Here is a 22,281-nt window from a genome sequence, read left to right on the forward strand (position 1 = left end):
ATATATACAAAGGGCACAATGCCAACATAAGTGCAAGAAGACTGGCTCTTCTTACTGTCTATGATTTGAACCTTTCCTGTGAGACCAGTTTCAGATTCCTATGCTTCACTTCAAGTTTACTGTGTCCGTTGGACCTTCTTATTGACGATGAAACACAGAAATTGCATCGGAATTAATTACTAAACGCACAATGCCTACTTAAGTACAAGAGGACTGACTCTTCTTACGGTCTATACTTTGAACCGTTCCTCTGAGACCAATTTAAGAATCCGATGCTTCACTTCAGGTATACTGTATCCCTTGGAGCTTCATATTGACGATGAAACACAGAATTTCGATCGGAACTAAATACAAAAGGCACCATGCCGAATTAAGTACATGATGTCTGACTCATCTTACTGTCTATGTTTTGAACCTTCTCTATGAGACCTGTTTTAGATTCCTATGCTTCATTTAAGGTTTACTGTATCCCTTGGACTTTCGTATTGACGATGAAACATAGAAATTGCATCGGAATTTAAAAAAAAAAGGCACAATGCCGACTTAAGTACAAGAAGACTGACTGTTCTTACCGTCTATTTTTGAACCTTTACTGTGAGACCAGTTTTAGATTCCGATGCTTCACTTCAGGTTTACTGAATCCCACAGACTTACTTATTGACGATGAAACACAGAACGTGCATCGAAATTAAATACAAAAATCACAATGCCGACTTAAAGACAAGAAGACCGACTCTCCTTACTGTCTATGTTATGAACCTTTCCTGCGTGAACAGTTTTAAATTCCGATGCTTTACTTCAGGTTTACTGTATGCCATGGACCATCTTATTGACGATAAAACACAGAGAGTGCATCGGAATTAATTACAAATGGCACAATGCCGACTTAAGTACAAGAGGACTGACTCTTCTTACATTCCATGATTTGAACCTTTCCTGTGACACCAGTTTTAGATTCCGATGCTTCAGTTCAGGTTTACTGTATCCCTTGGACCTTCTCATTGACGATGAAACACAGAAATTGTGTCGGAATTAAATACAAAAGGCACAATGCCGACTTTAGTACAAGAAGACTGTCTCTTCTTACTGTCTATGTTTTGACCCTTTCCTGTGAGACCAGTTTTAGTTTTCGATGCTTCACTTCAGGTTTACTGTATCCCTTGGACCTTCTTATTGACGATGAAACACAGAAATTGCATCGGAATTAAATACAAAAGTCAAAAAGCCGACTTAAGTACAAGAAGACTGACTCTTCTTACTGTCTATGTTTTGAATCTTTAAGTGAGACCAGTTTTAGATTCCGATGCTTCACTTCAGGTTTACTGTATCCCTTGGACCTTTTTATTGACGTTGAAACACAGAAATAGCATCGGAATTAAATACAAAATGCACAATTCCGACTTAAGTACAAGAAGACTGACTCCTCTTACTGTCTATGTTTTGAAGATTTCCTGTGAGACCAGTTTCGATTCCGGTGCTTCACGTCAAGTTTACTGTATCCCTTGGACCTTCTTATTGACGTGAAACACAAACATTACATCGGAATTAAATACAAAAGCCACAATGCCGACTTAAGTACAAGGAGACTGACTCTTCTTACTGTCAATTATTTTAACCTTTCCTGTGAGACCAGCCTCAGATTCCTAGGTTTCCTTTCAGGTTTACTGTATCCCTTGGACCTTCTTATTGACGATGAAACACAGATTTTGCATCGGAATTAAATACAAAAGGCAGAATGCCGACTTCAGTACATGAAGACTGACTCTTCTTACTGTCTATGTTTTGAACCTTTCCTGTGAGACCAGTTTTAGATTCCGATGCTTCATTTCAGGTTTACTGTATCCCTTGGACCTTCTTATTGACGATGAAACACAGGAATTGCATCGGAATTAAATACAAAATGCACAATGCCGACTTAAGTACAAGAAAACTGAGTCTTCTTACTGTCTATGCTTTGAATCTTTCCTGTGAGACCAGTTTTACATTCCGATGCTCTACTTCATTTTTACTGTATCCCTTGGACATTCTTATTCACGACAAAACACAGAAATGGCATCGGAATTAAATACAAAAGGCACAATGCCGACTGAAGTACAAGAGGACTGACTCTTCTTACATTCTATGATTTGAACCTTTCCTGTGAGACCAGTTCTAGTTTCCGAAGCTTCACTTCAGGTTTACTGTATCCCTTGGACCTTCTTTTTGACGATGAAACACAGTTATTGCATCCGAATTAAATTCAAAAGGCACAAATGCCGACTTATGTACAACGAGATTGTTTCTTCTTACTGACTATGATTTGAACTTTTCCTGTGAGACCATTTTTAGATTACGATGCTTCACTTCAGGTTTACTGTACCCCTTGGACCTTCTTATTGACGATGAAACACAGAAATTGCATCGGAATTAAATACAAAAGCAAAATGCCGACTTAAGTACAAGAAGACAAACTCTTCTTACTGTCAATAAGTTGAACCTCTCCTGTGAGACCAGTTTTAGCTTCCGATGCTTCACTTCAGGTTTACTGTATCCCTTGGACCTTCATGTTGACGATGAAACACACAAATTGATGTGTCGACAGAAGTGCCGACACAGTGTTATTTTGAGGGGGCCGATGGGCACGCTATCTATCGCAGACGGGCGTGAAGTCTGGAACAGGATGACTATTGAATGGTAGCAAGAAAAGTACGTAGCTGGAATATACTTAACTTTATTCACTCCTGGTGATACATCTCTCTCGACTATACTAATGCGACTCGTAAGATACATGCACTGTTACAATTGGCGCCTTGCTAGGTCGTAGCCATGGACTTAGCAGAAGGCTATTCTAACTGTCTCTCGGCAAATGAGAGGAAGGCCTCGTCCGTATTGTCGCTAGCAATGTCGTCGTACAACTGGGGCGAGTGCTCTATCGTATATCGTGACCTGCCTTGTGGTGGCGCTAGGTCTGCGATCACACAGTGGCGACACGCGGGTCCGACATGTACTAAAAGGACCGCGGCCGATTTAAGCTACCACCTAGCAAGTGTGGTGTCTGGCGGCGACACCACACAAATTGCATTGGAACTAAATACAAAAGGCACAATGCCGACTTAAGTACAAGATGACTAAATCTTCTTACTGTCTATGATTTGAACCTTTCCTGTGAGACCAGTTTTAGATTCTTATGCTTCATTTCAGGTATACTGTATCCCTTGGACCTTCTTATTGACGATGAAACACAGATATAGCGTCGGAGTTAAATACAAAAGGCACAATGCCGACTTAAGTACAAGATGACTGACTCTTCTTACTGTCTATGATTTGATCCTTTCCTGTGAGACCAGTTTTACATTCCGATGTTTCATTTCAGGTTTACTGTGTCCCTTGGACCTTCTTATTGACGATGAAACACAGAAATTGCATCGGAATTAAATACAAAAGGCACAATGCCCACATAAAAACAAGACGACTGACTCTTCTTAATGTCTATGGTTTGAACCTTTCCCATGAGACCAGTTTTAGATTCAGATGCTTTACTTCAGGTTTACTCTATCCCTTGGACCTTCTTATTGACGATGAAATACAGAAATTGCATCGGAATTAAATACAAAAGGCACAATGCCGACTTAAGTACATGAAGACTGACTCTTCTTACTGTCTATGTTTTGAACGTTTCCTGTGAGACCAGTTTTAGATTCCGATGCTTTACTTCAGGTTTACTGTATCCCTTGGATCTGCTTATTGACGATGAAACACAAAATTGCATCGGAATTAAATACAAAAGGCACAATGCCGACTTAAGTACAATAGGACTGACTCTCTTCACATTCTATGATTTGAACCTTTCCTGTGAGACCAGTTCTAGATTACGAAGCTTCACTTCAGGTTTACTATATCCCATGGACCTTCTTAATGACGATGAAACACAGATATTGCATCGGAATTAAATACAAAAGGCACAGTGCCGACTTCAGTACATGAAGACTGACACTTCTTAATGTCTATGTTTTGAACCTTTCCTGTGAGACCAGTTTTAGATTCCGATGCTTTACTTCAGGTTTACTGTATCTATTGGACCTTCTTATTTGCGATGAGACACAGAAATTGCATCGGAATTAAATGCAAAAAGCACAACGCCGACTTTCGTACAAGACGACTAACTCTTCGTACATTCTATGATTTGAACCTTTCATGTGAGACCAGGTTTATATTCCGATGCTTCATTTCAGGTTTACTGTATCCCTTGGACCTTCGTATCGACGATGAAACACAGATATTGCATCGGAATTAAATACAAAAGGCACAATGCCGGCTTTCGTTCAAGACGACTGACTCTTCTTACATTCTATGATTTGAACCTTTCATGTGAGACCAGTTTTAGATTCAGATGCTTCATTTCCGGTTTACTGTATCCCTTGGACCTTCTTATTGACGATGAAACACAGAAATTGCATCAGAATTAAATACAAAAGGCACAATGCCGACTCAAGTACAAGAAGACTGACACTTCTTACTGTCTATGCTTTGAACCTTTCCTGTGAGACCAGTTTTAGATTCCGAAGCTTCTCTTCAGGTTTACTGTATCCCTTGGACCTTCTTATTGATGATGAAACACAGTAATTGCGTCCGAATTAAATAGAAAAGGCACAATGCCGACATAAGTACAAGAAGATTGACTCTTCTTACTGACTATGTTTTGAACCTTTCCTGTGAGACCATTTTTAGATTACGATGCTTCACTTTAGGTTTACTGTATCCCTTGGACCTTCTTATTGACGATGAAGCACAGAAATCGAATTGGAATGAAATACAAATGGCACTACGCCGACTTCAGAACAAGAAGACTGACTCTTCTTGCTGTCTATAATTTGAACCTTTCCTGTTCGACCAGTTATAGATTCCGATGCTTCACTTCAGGTTTGCTGTATCCCTTGGACCTTCATATTGACGATGAAACACAGAAATTGCATCGGAATTAAATACAAAAGTCAAAATGCCGACATAAGTACAAGAAGACTGACTCTTCTCACTGTCTATAATTTGAACTTTTCCTGTGAGACCACTTTTAGATTCCGATGCTTCACTTCAGGTTTACTGTATCCCTTAGACTTTCATGTTGACGATGAAACACACAAATTGCATCGGAACTAAATACAAAAGGCACAATGCCGACTTAAGTACGAGATGACTGAGTCTTCTTACTGTCTATGATTTGAACCTTTCCTGTTCGACCAGTTATAGATTCCGATGCTTTACTTCAGGTTTGCTGTATCCCTTGGACCTTCTTATTGACGATGAAACACAGAAATAGCATAGGAATTTAATACAAAAGGCACAATGCTGACTTAAGTACAAGAAGACTGACTCCTCTTACTGTCTATGTTTTGAACCAATCCGGTGAGACCAGTTTTGATTCCGGTGTTTCACTTTAGGTTTACTGTATCCCTTGGACCTTCTTATTGAAGATGAAAGACCGAAATTGCATCGGAATTAAATACAAAAGTCAAAATGCCGACTTAAGTGCGAGTAGACTGACTCTTCTTACTGTCTATAATTTGAACCTTTCCTGTGAGACCAGTTTTAGACTCCGATGCCTCACTTTAGGTTTACTGTATCCCTTGGACTTTCTTATTGACGATGAAACACAGAAATTTGTCGGAATTAAATACAAAAGGCACAATGCCCACTTAAAAACAAGAAGACTGACTCTTCTTACTGTCTATGTTTTGAACCTTTCCTGTGAGACCAGTTTTAGATTCGGTTGCTTTACTTCAGGTTTACTGTATCCCTTGGACCTTCTTATTGACGATGAAACACAGAAATTGCATCGGATTTAAATACAAAAGGCACAATGCGGACTTAAGTACAAGAGGACTGACTCTTCTTACATTCCATGATTTGAACCTTTCCTATGAGACCAGTTTTAACTTTCCGATGCTTCACCTCAGGTTTACTGTATCCCTTGGAATTGCTTATTGACGATGAAACACAGAAATTTCATGGGAATTAAGTACTAAACGCACAATTCCGACTTAAGTACAAGAAGACTGACTCTTCTTACGGTCTATGTTTGAACCTTTCCTGTGAGACCAGTTTTAGATTCCGATGTTTCGTTTCAGGTTTAATGTATGCCTTAGACCTTCTTATTGACGGTGAAACACAGTAATTGCATCGGAATTAAATACAAAAGGCACAATGCCGATTTAATTACAAGAAGACTGACTCTTCTTACTGTCTATATTTTGAACATTTCTTGTGAGACCAGTTTAGATTCTGATGCCTCACTTCAGGTTTACTGTATCCCTTAGACCTTCTTAATGACGATGAAACACAGAAATTGCGTCGGTATTAAATACAAAATGCACAATGCTGACTCAAAAACAAGAAGACTGACTCCACTTACTGTCTATGTTTTGAACCTTTCCTGTGAGATCAGTTTTAGATTCCGATGCTTCACTTCAAGTTTACTGTGTCCGTTGGACCATCTTATTGACGATGAAACACAGAAATTGCATCGGAATTAATTACTAAACGCACAATGCCTACTTAAGTACAAGAGGACTGACTCTTCTTACGGTCTATACTTTGAACCGTTCCTCTGAGACCAATTTAAGAATCCGATGCTTCACTTCAGGTATACTGTATCCCTTGGAGCTTCATATTGACGATGAAACAAAGAATTTCGATCGGAACTAAATACAAAAGGCACCATGCCGAATTAAGTACATGATGTCTGACTCATCTTACTGTCTATGTTTTGAACCTTCCCTATGAGACCTGTTTTAGATTCCTATGCTTCATTTAAGGTTTACTGTATCCCTTGGACTTTCGTATTGACGATGAAACATAGAAATTGCATCGGAATTAAAAAAAAAGGCACAATGCCGACTTAAGTACAAGAAGACTGACTCTTCTTACCGTCTATGTTTTGAACCTTTACTGTGAGACCAGTTTTAGATTCCGATGCTTCACTTCAGGTTTACTGTATCCGTTGGACCTTCTTATTGACGATGAAACACAGAAATTGCATCGGAATTAAATACAAAAGTGAAAATGCCGACTTAAAGACATTAATACCGACTCTTCTTACTGTCTATGTTTTGATCCTTTCCCGTGACACCGGTTTTAGATTCCTATGGTTCACTTCAGGTTTACTGTATCCCTTGCACCTTCTAATTGGCGATGAAACACAGAAATTGCATCGGAAATAAATACAAAAGGCACAATGCCGACTTAAAGACAAGAACACTGACTCTTCTTACCGTCTATGTTTTGAATCTTTACTGTGAGACCCGTTTTAGTTTCCGATGCTTCACGTCAGGGTTACTGTATCCCTCCGACCCTCTTACTGACGATGAAACACAGAAATAGCATCGGAATTAAATACAAAAGTCATAATGCCGACTTAAAAACCAGAAGACTGACTCTTCTTACTGTCTATGTTTTGAAGCTTTCCAGTGAGACCAGTTTTGATTCCGGTGCATCACTTCAGGTTTACTGTACCCCTTGGACCTTCTTAGTGACGATGAAACACAGAAATTGCGTCGGAATGAAATACAAAAGGCACAATGAAAACATAAAAACAAGAATACTGACTGTTCTTACTGTCTGTGATTTGAACTTTCCTGTGAAACCATTTTTGATTGCGATGCTTCACTTCAGGTTTACTGAATCCCACAGACTTACTTATTGACGATGAAACACAGAATTTGCATCGAAATTAAATACAAAAGGCACAATGCCGACTTAAAGACAAGAAGACCGACTCTCCTTACTGTCTATGTTATGAACCGTTCCTGTGTGAACAGTTTTAAATTAAGATCCTTTACTTCAGGTTTACTGTATGCCTTGGACCATTTTATTGACGATAAAACACAGAGAGTGCATCGGAATTAAATACAAATGGCACAATGCCGACTTAAGTACAAGAGGACTGACTCTTCTTACATTCCATGATTTGAACCTTTCCTGTGACACCAGTTTTAGATTCCGATGCTTCAGTTCAGGTTTAGTGTATCCCTTGGACCTTCTCATTGACGATGAAACACAGACATTGTGTCGGAATTAAATTCAAAAGGCACAATGCCGACTGTAGTACAAGAAGACTGTCTCTTCTTACTGTCTATGTTTTGACCCTTTCCTGTGAGACCAGTTTTAGTTTTCGATGCTTCACTTCAGGTTTACTGTATCCCTTGGACCTTCTTATTGACGATGAAACACAGAAATTGCATCGGAATTAAATACAAAAGTCAAAAAGCCGACTTAAGTACAAGAAGACTGACTCTTCTTACTGTCTATGTTTTGAATCTTTAAGTGAGACCAGTTTTAGATTCCGATGCTTCACTTCAGGTTTAATGTATCCCTTGGACCTTTTTATTGACGTTGAAACACAGAAATAGCATCGGAATTAAATACAAAATGCACAATTCCGACTTAAGTACAAGAAGACTGACTCCTCTTACTGTCTATGTTTTGAAGATTTCCTGTGAGACCAGTTTCGATTCCGGTGCTTCACGTCAAGTTTACTGTATCCCTTGGACCTTCTTATTGACGTGAAACACAAATATTACATCGGAATTAAATACAAAAGCCACAATGCCGACTTAAGTACAAGGAGACTGACTCTTCTTACTGTCAATTATTTTAACCTTTCCTGTGAGACCAGCCTCAGATTCCTAGGTTTCCTTTCAGGTTTACTGTATCCCTTGGACCTTCTTATTGACGATGAAACACAGATTTTGCATCGGAATTAAATACAAAAGGCAGAATGAAGACTTCAGTACATGAAGACTGACTCTTCTTACTGTCTATGTTTTGAACCTTTCCTGTGAGACCAGTTTTAGATTCCGATGCTTCATTTCAGGTTTACTGTATCCCTTGGACCTTCTTATTGACGATGAAACACAGGAATTGCATCGGAATTAAATACAAAATGCACAATGCCGACTTAAGTACAAGAAGACTGAGTCTTCTTACTGTCTATGCTTTGAATCTTTCCTGTGAGACCAGTTTTACATTCCGATGCTTTACTTCATTTTTACTGTATCCCTTGGACATTCTTATTCACGACAAAACACAGAAATGGCATCGGAATTAAATACAAAAGGCACAATGCCGACTGAAGTACAAGAGGACTGACTCTTCTTACATTCTATGATTTGAACCTTTCCTGTGAGACCAGTTCTAGTTTCCGAAGCTTCACTTCAGGTTTACTGTATCCCTTGGACCTTCTTTTTGACGATGAAACACAGTAATTGCATCCGAATTAAATTCAAAAGGCACAAATGCCGAGTTATGTACAACGAGATTGTTTCTTCTTACTGACTATGATTTGAACTTTTCCTGTGAGACCATTTTTAGATTACGATGCTTCACTTCAGGTTTACTGTATCCCTTGGACCTTCTTATTGACGATGAAACACAGAAATTGCATCGGAATTAAATACAAAAGCAAAATGCCGACTTAAGTACAAGAAGACAAACTCTTCTTACTGTCAATAAGTTGAACCTCTCCTGTGAGACCAGTTTTAGCTTCCGATGCTTCACTTCAGGTTTACTGTATCCCTTGGACCTTCATGTTGACGATGAAACACACAAATTGATGTGTCGACAGAAGTGATGACACAGTGTTATTTTGAGGGGGCCGATGGGCACGCTATCTATCGCAGACGGGCGTGAAGTCTGGAACAGGATGACTATTGAATGGTAGCAAGAAAAGTACGTAGCTGGAATATACTTAACTTTATTCACTCCTGGTGATACATCTCTCTCGACTATACTAATGCGACTCGTAAGATACATGCACTGTTACAATTGGCGCCTTGCTAGGTCGTAGCCATGGACTTAGCAGAAGGCTATTCTAACTGTCTCTCGGCAAATGAGAGGAAGGCCTCGTCCGTATTGTCGCTAGCAATGTCGTCGTACAACTGGGGCGAGTGCTCTATCGTATATCGGGACCTGCCTTGTGGTGGCGCTAGGTCTGCGATCACACAGTGGCGACACGCGGGTCCGACATGTACTAAAAGGACCGCGGCCGATTTAAGCTACCACCTAGCAAGTGTGGTGTCTGGCGGCGACACCACACAAATTGCATCGGAACTAAATACAAAAGGCACAATGCCGACTTAAGTACAAGATGACTAAATCTTCTTACTGTCTATGATTTGAACCTTTCCTGTGAGACCAGTTTTAGATTCTTATGCTTCATTTCAGGTATACTGTATCCCTTGGACCTTCTTATTGACGATGAAACACAGATATAGCGTCGGAGTTAAATACAAAAGGCACAATGCCGACTTAAGTACAAGATGACTGACTCTTCTTACTGTCTATGTTTTGATCCTTTCCTGTGAGACCAGTTTTACATTCCGATGTTTCATTTCAGGTTTACTGTGTCCCTTGGACCTTCTTATTGACGATGAAACACAGAAATTGCATCGGAATTAAATACAAAAGGCACAATGCCCACATAAAAACAAGACGACTGACTCTTCTTAATGTCTATGGTTTGAACCTTTCCCATGAGACCAGTTTTAGATTCAGATGCTTTACTTCAGGTTTACTCTATCCCTTGGACCTTCTTATTGACGATGAAATACAGAAATTGCATCGGAATTAAATACAAAAGGCACAATGCCGACTTAAGTACATGAAGACTGACTCTTCTTACTGTCTATGTTTTGAACGTTTCCTGTGAGACCAGTTTTAGATTCCGATGCTTTACTTCAGGTTTACTGTATCCCTTGGATCTGCTTATTGACGATGAAACACAAAATTGCATCGGAATTAAATACAAAAGGCACAATGCCGACTTAAGTACAAGATGACTGACTCTTCTTACTGTCTATGATTTGAACCTTTCCTGTGAAACCAGTTTTACATTCCGATGTTCCATTTCAGGTTTACAGTGTCCCTTGGACCTTCTTATTGACGATGAAATACAGAAATTGCATCGGAATTAAATACAAAAGGCACAATGCCGACTTAAGTACATGAAGACTGACTCTTCTTACTGTCTATGATTTGAACGTTTCCTGTGAGACGAGTTTTAGATTCCGATGCCTTACTTCAGGCTTACTGTATCCCTTGGACCTTCTTATTTACGATGAGACACAGAAATTGCATCGGAATTAAATGCAAAAGGCACAATGCCGACTTTCGTACAAGACGACTGACTCTCCTTACATTCTATGATTTGAACCTTTCATGTGAGACCAGTTCTAGATTCCGATGCTTTATTTCAGGTTTACTGTATCCCTTGGACCTTCTTATTGTCGATGAAACACAGATATTGCATCGGAATTAAATACAAAAAGCACAATGCCGACTCAACTACAAGAAGACTGACTCTTCTTACTGTCTATGCGTTGAACCTTTCCTGTGAGAGCAGTTTTACATTCCGATGCTTTACTTCAGGTTTACTGTATCCCTTGGACCTTTTTATTCACGATGAAACACAGAAATGGCATCGGAATCAAATACAAAAGTCACAATGCCGACTTAAGTACAATAGGACTGAGTCTTTTTACATTCTATGATTTGAACCTTTCCTGTGAGACCAGTTCTAGATTCCGAAGCTTCACTTCAGGTTTACTATATCCCATGGACCTTCTTAATGACGATGAAACACAGATATTGCATCGAAATTAAATACAAAAGGCACAATGCCGACTTCAGTACATGAAGACTGACACTTCTTAATGTCTATGTTTTGAACCTTTCCTGTGAGACCAGTTTTAGATTCCGATGCTTTACTTCAGGTTTACTGTATCTATTGGACCTTCTTATTTGCGATGAGACACAGAAATTGCATCGGAATTAAATGCAAAAGGCACAATGCCGACTTTCGTACAAGACGACTAACTCTTCTTACATTCTATGATTTGAACCTTTCATGTGAGACCAGGTTTAGATTCCGATGCTTCATTTCAGGTTTACTGTATCCCTTGGACCTTCTTATCGACGATGAAACACAGATATTGCATCGGAATTAAATACAAAAGGCACTATGCCGGCTTCAGAACAAGAAGACTGACTCTTCTTGCTGTCCATTTTTAAAAACCTTTCCTGTGAGACCAGTTATAGATTCCGATGCTTCACTTCAGGTTTGCTGTATCCCTTGGACCTTCTTATTGACGATCAAACAAAAAAATTGCATCGGAATTAAATAATAAATGAACAATACCGACTTAAGTACAAGAAGACTGACTCTTCTTACTGTCGACGATTTCAACGATTCCTGTGAGACGAGTTTCAGATTCCTATGTTTAGTTTCAGATTTACTGTATCCCTTGGACCTTCTTATTGACGATGAAACACAGAGATTGCATCGGAATTAAATGCAAAAGGCACAATGCCGGATTTCGTTCAAGACGACTGACTCTTCTTACATTCTATGATTTGAACCTTTCATGTGAGACCAGTTTTAGATTCAGATGCTTCATTTCCGGTTTACTGTATCCCTTGGACCTTCTTATTGACGATGAAACACAGAAATTGCATCAGAATTAAATACAAAAGGCACAATGCCGACTCAAGTACAAGAAGACTGACTCTTCTTACTGTCTATGCTTTGAACCTTTCCTGTGAGACCAGTTTTAGATTCCGAAGCTTCTCTTCAGGTTTACTGTATCCCTTGGACCTTGTTATTGATGATGAAACACAGTAATTGCATCCGAATTAAATAGAAAAGGCACAATGCCGACTTAAGTACAAGAAGATTGACTCTTCTTACTGACTATGTTTTGAACCTTTCCTGTGAGACCATTTTTAGATTACGATGCTTCACTTTAGGTTTACTGTATCCCTTGGACCTTCTTATTGACGATGAAGCACAGAAATTGAATTGGAATTAAATACAAATGGCACTATGCCGACTTTAGAACAAGAAGACTGACTCTTCTTGCTGTCTATATTTTGAACCTTTCCTGTTCGACCAGTTATAGATTCCGATGCTTCACTTCAGGTTTGCTGTATCCCTTGGACCTTCATATTGACGATGAAACACAGAAATTGCATCGGAATTAAATACAAAAGTCAAAATGCCGACATAAGTACAAGAAGACTGACTCTTCTCACTGTCTATAATTTGAACTTTTCCTGTGAGACCACTTTTAGATTCCGATGCTTCACTTCAGGTTTACTGTATCCCTTAGACTTTCATGTTGACGATGAAACACACAAATTGCATCGGAACTAAATACAAAAGGCACAATGCCGACTTAAGTACGAGATGACTGGGTCTTCTTACTGTCTATGATTTGAACCTTTCCTGTTCGACCAGTTATAGATTCCGATGCTTCACTTCAGGTTTGCTGTATCCCTTGGACCTTCTTATTGACGATGAAACACAGAAATAGCATAGGAATTTAATACAAAAGGCACAATGCTGACTTAAGTACAAGAAGACTGACTCCTCTTACTGTCTATGTTTTGAACCAATCCGGTGAGACCAGTTTTGATTCCGGGGTCTCACTTCAGGTTTACTGTATCCCTTGGACTTTCTTATTGACGATGAAACACAGAAATTTGTCGGAATTAAATACAAAAGGCACAATGCCCACTTAAAAACAAGAAGACTGACTCTTCTTACTGTCTATGTTTTGAACCTTTCCTGTGAGACCAGTTTTAGATTCGGTTGCTTTACTTCAGGTTTACTGTATCCCTTGGACCTTCTTATGGACGATGAAACACAGAAATTGCATCGGATTCAAATACAAAAGGCACAATGCGGACTTAAGTACAAGAGGGTTGACTCTTCTTACATTCCATGATTTGAACCTTTCCTATGAGACCAGTTTTAACTTTCCGATGCTTCACCTCAGGTTTACTGTATCCCTTAGAATTGCTTATTGACGATGAAACACAGAAATTTCATCGGAATTAAGTACAAAACGCACAATTCCGACTTAAGTACAAGAAGACTGACTCCTCTTACTGTCTATGTTTTGAAGGTTTCCTGTGAGACCAGTTTTGATTCCGGTGTTTCACTTCAGGTTTACTGTATCCCTTGGACATTCTTATTGAAGATGGAACACAGAAATTGCATCAAAATTATATACAAAAGGCACAATGCCGACTTAAGTACAACTAGACTGACTCTTCTTTGTGTCTATATTTTGAACCTTTCCTGTGAGACCAGTTATAGATTCCGATGCTTCACTTCAGGTTTACTGTATCCCTTGGACTTTCATAATGACGATGAAACACAGAAATTCGATCGGAATTAAATACAAAAGGCACAATGCCGACTTAAGTGCAAGATGACTGAGTCTTCTTACTGTCTATGATTTGAACCTTTCCTGTGAGACCATTTTTAGATTCCTATGCTTCATTTCAGGTTTACTGTATCCCTTGGGCCTTCTTATTGACGATGAAGCACAGAAATGGCATCGGAATTAAATACAAAAGGCACGATGCCCACTTAAGTACTAGAAGACTGACTCTTCTTACTGTCTATGCTTTGAACCTTTCCTGTCAGACCAGTTTTACATTCCGATGCTGTATTTCATTTCTACTCTATCCCTTGGACCTTCTTATTCACGATGAAAAACAGAAATGGCATCGGAATTAAATACAAAAGGCACAATGCCGACTTAGGTACAAGAGGACTGACTCTTCTTACATTCTATGAATTGAACCTTTCCTGTGAGACCTGTTTTAGATTCCGAAGTTTCACTTCAAGTTTACTGTATCCTTTGGACCTTCTTATTGACGATGAAACACAGTAATTGCATCCGAATTAAATACAAAAGGCACAATGCCGACTTAAGTACAAGAAGACTGACTCTTCTTTCTGTCAATGTTTTGCACCATTCCTGTGAGACCAGTTTTTGATTCCGATGCTTTACTTCAGGTTTACTGTATCCCTTGGACCTTCTTATTGATGATGAAACACAGAAATTGCATCGGAATTAAATACAAAATGCACAATGCCGACTTAAGTACAAGAAGGCATACTCTTTTTACTGTCTATGTTTTGACGCTTTCCTGTGAGACCAGTTTTGATTCCGGTGCTTCACGTCAGGTTTGCTGTATCCCTTGGACCTTCTTATTGACGTGAAACACAAAAATTACATCGGAATTAAATACAAACGCCACAATGCCGACATAACTACAATGAGTCTGACTCTTCTTACTGTCTATGATTTGAACCATTCCTGTTAGATCAGCCTCAGATTCGTAGGTTTTCTTTTCAGGTTTACTGTATCCCTTGGACCTTCTTATTGACGATGAAACACAGATATTGCATCGGAATGAAATACAAAAGGCACAATTCCGACTTAAGTACAAGAAGACTGTCTCTTCTTACTGTCTATGTTTTGAACGTTTCCTGTGAGACCAGTTTTGGATTCCGATGCTTTACTTCAGGTTTACTGTATATCTTGGACCTTCTTATTGACGATGAAGAACAAAAATTGCATTGGAATAAATACTGAATGAAGAATGCCGACTTAAGTACAAGAAGACTGAATCTTCTTACTGTCTATATTTTGAAGCATTCCTGTGAGACCAGTTTTGATTCCGGTGCTTCACTTCAGGTTTACTGTACCTCTTGGACATTCTTATTGACGATGAAACACAGAAATTACATCGGAATTAAATACAAAAGGCGCAATGACGACCTGAGTACAAGAAGACTGACTCTTCTTACTGTCTATGATTTGAACCTTTCCTGTGAGACCAGTTTTAGATTCCGATGATTTACTTCAGGTTTAATATATCCCTTGGACCTTCTTATTTACGATGAGACACAGAAATTGCATCGGAATTAAATGCAAAAGGCACAATGCTGACTTAAGTACAAGAGGACTGACTCATCTTACATTCTATGATTTGAACCTTTCCTGTGAGACAAGTTTTAGATTCCGATGCTTCACTTCAGGTTTACTGTATCCCTTGGACCTTCATGTTGACGATGAAATACACATATTGCATCGGAACTAAATACAAAAGGCACAATGCCGACTTAAGTACAAGATGACTGAGTCTTCCTACTGTCTATGATTTGAAGCTTTCCTCTGAGACCAGTTTTAGATTCTTATGCTTCATTTCAGGTATTCTGTATCCCTTGGATCTCCTTATTGACGATGAAACACAGAAATAGCATCGGAATTAAATACAAAAGGCACAATGCTGACTTAAGTACAAGAGGACTGACTCATCTTACATTCTATGATTTGAACCTTTCCTGTGAGACCAGTTTTAAGATTCCGATGCTTCACTTCAGGTTTACTGTATCCCTTGGAATTGCTTATTGACGATGAAACACAGAAACAGCATCGGAATTTAATACAAAAAGCACTATGCCGACGTAAGTACAAGATGACTGACTCTTCTTACAGTCTATGTTTTGAACGTTTCTTGTGAGACCAGTTTCAGATTCCGATGCTTCATTTCTGGTTTACCTTATCCCTTGGACCTTCTTATTGACGATGAAACACAGAAATTGCATCGGAATTAGGTACAAAACGCACAATTCCGACGTAAGTACAAGAAGTCTGCCTCTTCTTACTGTCTTTGTTTTGAATGGTTGCTGTGAGACCAGTTTTGATTCCGGTGTTTCACTTCAGGTTTACTGTATCCCTTGTACCTTCTTATTGAAGATGAAACACAGAAATTGCATCATAAACAAATGCAAAAGGCACAATGCCGACTTAAGTACAAGAAGACTGACTCTTCTTAGTGTCTATATTTTGAACCTTTCCTGTGAGACCAGTTATAGATTCCGATGCTTCACTTCAGGTTTACTGTATCCCTTGGACTTTCATAATGACGATGAAACACAGAAATTACATCGGAATTAAATACAAAAGTCAAAATGCCGATTTAAGTACAAGAAGACTGACTCTTCATACTGTCTATAATTTAAACCTTTCCCGTGAGACCAGTTTTAGATTCCGGTGCTTCACTTCAGGTTTAGTGTATCCCTTGGACCTTCATATTGACGATGAAACACAGAAATTCTATCGGAATTAAATACAAAAGGCACATTGCCGACTTAAGTACAAGATGACTGAGTCTTCTTACTGTCTATGAATTGAACCTTTCCTGTGAGACCATTTTTAGATTCCTATGCTTCATTTCAGGTTTACTGTATCCCTTGGACCTTCTTATTGACGATGAAACAAAGAAATTGCATCGGAATTAAATAGTAATGGCACAATGCCGTCTTAAGTACAAGAAGACTGACTAATCTTACTGTCTATGTTTTGAACCATTCCTGTGAGACCCCATTTGATTCCGATGCTTCACTTCAGGTTGACGGTATCCCTTGGACTTTCTTATTGACGATGAAACACAGAAATTTGGCCGGAAATAAATACATACGGCACAATGCCCACTTAAAAACAAAAAGACTGACTCTTCGTACTGTCTGTGTTTTGAACCTTTCCTGTGATCTCAGTTTAAGATTCCGATGCTTTACTTCAGGTTTACTGTATCCCTTGGACGTTCTTATTGACGATGAAACACAGAAATTGCATCGGAATTAATTACAAAGGGCACAATGCGGAATTAAGTACAAGAAGACTGACTCTTCTTACATTCCGTGATTTGAACCTTTCCTGTGAGACCAGTTTTAGATTCCGATGCTTCACTTCAGGTTTACTGTATTCCTTGGACCTGCTTATTGACGATGAAACACAGAAATTGCACCGGAATTAATTACAAAAGGCACATTGCCGACTTAAGTACAAGAAGACTGACACTTCTTACTGTCTGTGGTTTGAATCTTTCCTGTGAGACCAGTTATAAATTCCGATGCTTCATTTCAGGTTTAATGTATCCCTTGGACCTCCTTATTGACGATGAAACACAGAAATTGCATCGCAATTAAATACAAAATGCACAATGCCGACTTAAGTACAAGAAGACTCACTCTTCTTATTGTCTATGTTTTAAAGCTTTCGTGAGAGACCAGTCTTGATTCCGGTGCTACACTTCAGGTTTACTGTATCCCTTGGACCTCCTTATTGATGTGAATCACAAAAATTACATCGGAATTAAATACAAAACCCACAATGCCGACTTAGGTACAAGGACACTGACTCTTCTTACTGCCTACGATTTGAACCTTTCCTGTGAGACCAGCTTCAGATTCCTATGTTTCCTTTCAGGTTTACTGTATCCGTTGGACCTTCTCATTGACGATGAAACACAGATATTGCATCGGAATGAAATACAAAAGGCACAATGCCGACTTAAGTACAAGAAGACTGACTCTTCTTACTGTCTATATTTTGAACGTGTCCTGTGAGACCTGTTTTAGATTCCGATGCTTTACTTCAGGTTTACTGTATCCCTTGGACCTTCTTATTGACGATGAAGCACAGAAATGGCATCGGAATTAAATACAAAAGGCACGATGCTGACTTAAGTACTAGAAGACTGACTCTTCTTACTGTCTATGCTTTGAACCTTTCCTGTCAGACCAGTTTTACATTACGATGCTGTATTTCATTTTTACTCTATCCCTTGGACCTTCTTATTCACGATGAAACACAGAAATGGCATCGGAATTAAATACAAAAGGCACAATGCCGACTTGAGTACAAGAGGACTGACTCTTCTTACATTCTATGAATTGAACCTTTCCTGTGAGACCTGTTTTAGATTCCGAAGTTTCACTTCAAGTTTACTGTATCCTTTGGACCTTCTTATTGACGATGAAACACAGTAGTTGCATCCGAATTAAATACAAAAGGCACAATGCCGACTTAAGTACAAGAAGACTGACTCTTCTTTCTGTCAATGTTTTGCACCATTCCTGTGAGACCAGTTTTTGATTCCGATGCTTTACTTCAGGTTTACTGTATCCCTTGGACCTTCTTATTGATGATGAAACACAGAAATTGCATCGGAATTAAATACAAAATGCACAATGCCGACTTAAGTACAAGAAGGCATACTCTTTTTACTGTCTGTGTTTTGACGCTTTCCTGTGAGACCAGTTTTGATTCCGGTGCTTCACGTCAGGTTTGCTGTATCCCTTGGACCTTCTTATTGACGTGAAACACAAAAATTACATCGGAATTAAATACAAACGCCACAATGCCGACATAAGTGCAATGAGTCTGACTCTTCTTACTGTCTATGATTTGAACCATTCCTGTTAGATCAGCCTCATATTCGTAGGTTTTCTTTTCAGGTTTACTGTATCCCTTGGACCTTCTTATTGACGATGAAACACAGATATTGCATCGGAATGAAATACAAAAGGCACAATTACGACTTAAGTACATGAAGACTGTCTCTTCTTACTGTCTATGTTTTGAACGTTTCCTGTGAGACCAGTTTTAGATTCCGATGCTTTACTTCAGGTTTACTGTATATCTTGGACCTTCTTATTGACGATGAAGAACAAAAATTGCATTGGAATAAATACTGAATGAAGAATGCCGACTTAAGTACAAGAAGACTGAATCTTCTTGCTGTCTATATTTTGAAGCATTCCTGTGAGACCAGTTTTGATTCCGGTGCTTCACTTCAGGTTTACTGTACCCCTTGGACATTCTTATTGACGATGAAACACAGAAATTACATCGGAATTAAATACAAAAGGCGCAATGACGACCTGAGTACAAGAAGACTGACTCTTCTTACTGTCTATGATTTGAACCTTTCCTGTGAGACCAGTTTTAGATTCCGATGATTTACTTCAGGTTTACTATATCCCTTGGACCTTCTTAATTACGATGAGACACAGAAATTGCATCGGAATTAAATGCAAAAGGCACAATGCTGACTTTCGTACAAGACGACTGACTCATCTTACATTCTATGATTTGAACCTTTCATGTGAGACCAGTTTTAGATTCCGATGCTTCATTTCAGGTTTACTGTATCCTTTGGACCTTCTTATTGACGATGAAACGCAGAAATTGCACCGGAATTAAATACAAAATTCAAAATGCCGACTTCAGTACAAGTAGACTGTTTCCTCTTACTGTCTGTGCTTTTAACCTTTCCTGTGAGACCAGTTTTAGATTCTTATGCTTCATTTCAGGTATACTGCATCCCTTGGATCTTCTTATTGACGATGAAACACAGAAATAGCATCGGAATTAAATACAAAGGGCACAATGCTGACTTAAGTACAACAGGACTGACTCGTCTTACATTCTATGATTTGAACCTTTCCTGTGAGACCAGTTTTAAGATTCCGATGCTTCACATCAGGTTTACTGTATCCCTTGGACCTTCTTGTTGACGTTGAAACACAGAAATTGAATTGGAATTAAATAAAAATGGGACTATGCCGACCCAGAACAAGAAGACTCACTCTTCCCACTGTCTATAATTTGAACTTTTCTTGTGAGACAAGTTTTAGAATCCGATGCTTCACTTCAGGTTTACTGTATCCCTTGGACCTTCATGTTGACGATGAAACACACATATTGCATCGGAACTAAATACAAAAGGCACAATGCCGAATTAAGTACAAGATGACTGAGTCTTCCTACTGTCTATGATTTGATGCTTTCCTCTGAGACCAGTTTTAGATTCTTATGCTTCATTTCAGGTATTCTGTATCCCTTGGATCTTCTTATTGACGATGAAACACAGAAATAGCATCGGAATTAAATACAAAAGGCACAATGCTGACTTAAGTACAAGAGGACTGACTCATCTTACATTCTATGATTTGAACCTTTCCTGTGAGACCAGTTTTAAGATTCCGATGCTTCACTTCAGGTTTACTGTATCCCTTGGAATTGCTTATTGACGATGAAACACAGAAACAGCATTGGAATTTAATACAAAAAGCACTATGCCGACGTAAGTACAAGATGACTGACTCTTCTTACAGTCTATGTTTTGAACCTTTCTTGTGAGACCAGTTTCAGATTCCGATGCTTCATTTCTGGTTTACCTTGTCCCTTGGACCTCCTTATTGACGATGAAACACAGAAATTGCATCGGAATTAAGTACAAAACGCACAATATCGACGTAAGTACAAGAAGTCTGCCTCTTCTTACTGTCTTTGTTTTGAATGGTTGCTGTGAGACCAGTTTTGATTCCGGTGTTTCACTTCAGGTTTACTGTATCCCTTGTACCTTCTTATTGAAGATGAAACACAGAAATTGCATCATAAACAAATGCAAAAGGCACAATGCCGACTTAAGTACAAGAAGACTGACTCTTCTTAGTGTCTATATTTTGAACCTTTCCTGTGAGACCAGTAATAGATTCCGATGCTTCACTTCAGGTTTACTGTATCCCTTGGACTTTCATAATGACGATGAAACACAGAAATTACATCGGAATTAAGTACAAAAGTCAAAATACCGATTTAAGTACAAGAAGACTGACTCTTCATACTGTCTATAATTTAAACCTTTCCCGTGAGACCAGTTTTAGATTCCGGTGCTTCACTTCGGGTTTAGTGTATCCCTTGGACCTTCATATTGACGATGAAACACAGAAATTCTATCGGAATTAAATACAAAAGGCACATTGCCGACTTAAGTACAAGATGACTGAGTCTTCTTACTGTCTATGAATTGAACCTTTCCTGTGAGACCATTTTTAGATTCCTATGCTTCATTTCAGGTTTACTGTATCCCTTGGACCTTCTTATTGACGATGAAACAAAGAAATTGCATCGGAATTAAATACTAATGGCACAATGCCGTCTTAAGTACAAGAAGACTGACTAATCTTACTGTCTATGTTTTGAACCATTCCTGTGAGACCCCATTTGATTCCGATGCTTTACTTCAGGTTGATGGTATCCCTTGGACTTTCTTATTGACGATGAAACACAGAAATTTGGCCGGAATTAAATACATACGGCACAATGCCCACTTAAAAACAAAAAGACTGACTCTTCGTACTGTCTGTGTTTTGAACCTTTCCTGTGATATCAGTTTAAGATTCCGATGCTTTACTTCAGGTTTACTGTATCCCTTGGACGTTCTTATTGACGATGAAACACAGAAATTGCATCGGAATTAATTACAAAGGGCACAATGCGGAATTAAGTACAAGAAGACTGACACTTCTTACATTCCGTGATTTGAACCTTTCCTGTGAGACCAGTTTTAGATTCCGATGCTTCACTTCAGGTTTACTGTATTCCTTGGACCTGCTTATTGACGATGAAACACAGAAATTGCACCGGAATTAATTACAAGAGGCACATTGCCGACTTAAGTACAAGAAGACTGAGACTTCTTACTGTCTGTGGTTTGAATCTTTCCTGTGAGACCAGTTATAAATTCCGATGCTTCATTTCAGGTTTACTGTATCCGTTGGACCTTCTCATTGACGATGAAACACAGATATTGCATCGGAAT

The sequence above is a fragment of the Schistocerca americana genome, chromosome 7 (genome assembly GCF_021461395.2).
Source record: "Schistocerca americana isolate TAMUIC-IGC-003095 chromosome 7, iqSchAmer2.1, whole genome shotgun sequence".
NCBI classification, from domain to species: domain Eukaryota; kingdom Metazoa; phylum Arthropoda; class Insecta; order Orthoptera; family Acrididae; genus Schistocerca; species Schistocerca americana.